Raw genomic sequence first — 1,313 nt, forward strand, 5'->3', positions numbered from 1 at the left:
CACACTTTTACGAAATGCATGGATGCGGCTCTCTCCCCTCTAAGACAGATGGGAATCTGTATTATCAATTACCTCGACGACTGGCTCGTCCTGGCCCAGTCGGAGGCAGAATTAATATCTCACAGAGCCCTCCTCCTCAGCCACCTGGAGTGCCTGGGACTCAGGGTCAATTTTGCCAAGAGCTTGTTGCTTCCCAGCCAGCGAATTTCGTTCCTGGGAACAATATGTCAGTTCTTCCTGCCAGTCCTGAGGGGGCACCATGTGCTAATCCGATCGGACAACATGTCTGTGGTGTCCTACATAAATCGAGATGGGGTCTCCTCTCTCAAGCGAACGGGACATTATGGCATCCTCGGCCCAACCTATGGGCCCTGCACCTCTGGCCGCTCGACGGGAGCCTTCGTGCCTCCCAGAGCGAGTCTTAAATGCAATTTCGGAGGCTAGAGCTCCATCTATGAGACACCTATATGCCTTAAAGTGGTCTTTTTTCTCCGCCTGGTGTCTAAACCGCGGCAAAGACCCCCTCACTTCCGAATTGGCAGAGGTGTTGTCATTTCTACAAGAGCTGCTGGATAAGGGTCGATCACCATCCACGCTCAAAGTCAATGTGGCAGCTATAGCGGCCGTGCATGCCCCTATCGAGGGTCAATCGGTGGGCAGAAATAGCGCGGTCTCCGCTTCCTGAAGGGTGCAAGGAGGCTGAATCCGCCTCGTCCCCCTACCGTCCCTTCATGGGACCTGCCCACTGTGCTGAGGGCCTTGAAGGGCCCCGCTTTCGAGCCGCTACAGTCTGCCAACATTAGGTCGCTATCGCTGAAGACTGCCCTGCTTCAGTAAAGCGAATAGGGGACCTGCAGGTGCTCTCTATTAGCCCTGCATGCCTGGAATTCGGGCCTAACGACTCTAAAGTCGTCCTGAAACCAAGGCATGGTTACGTACCTAAAGTGCTCTCCACTCCGTTCAGAGCACAGGTCATTACGCTCTCTGCACTTCCTCCAGCTGAAGAGGACAGAGAGCTATCTCTGCTCTGCCCCGTCACAGCTTTGAGAATCTATATTGAGCGTTCCGTTCCCTATAGGCGATCGGAACAACTCTTTGTCAGCTTCGGTAACTGCACCAAAGGGCTTCCGGTTACGAAGCAAAGACTCTCTAGATGGAAAGTAGACTCCATCTCGCTAGTGTACTCTTCTTTGGACCTCCAATGCCCCATTGGAGTACGGGCCCACTCGACTAGAGGCATCGCCTCGTCGTGGGCATGGTCCAGTGGTGTGTCCATTGCGGATAACCTGGAAGTCCCGGCCTTACAGGCCAGG

This window comes from Sinocyclocheilus rhinocerous, unplaced genomic scaffold (genome assembly GCF_001515625.1).
Source record: "Sinocyclocheilus rhinocerous isolate Xijiao unplaced genomic scaffold, SAMN03320098_v1.1 scaffold436, whole genome shotgun sequence".
NCBI classification, from domain to species: Eukaryota; Metazoa; Chordata; class Actinopteri; order Cypriniformes; family Cyprinidae; genus Sinocyclocheilus; species Sinocyclocheilus rhinocerous.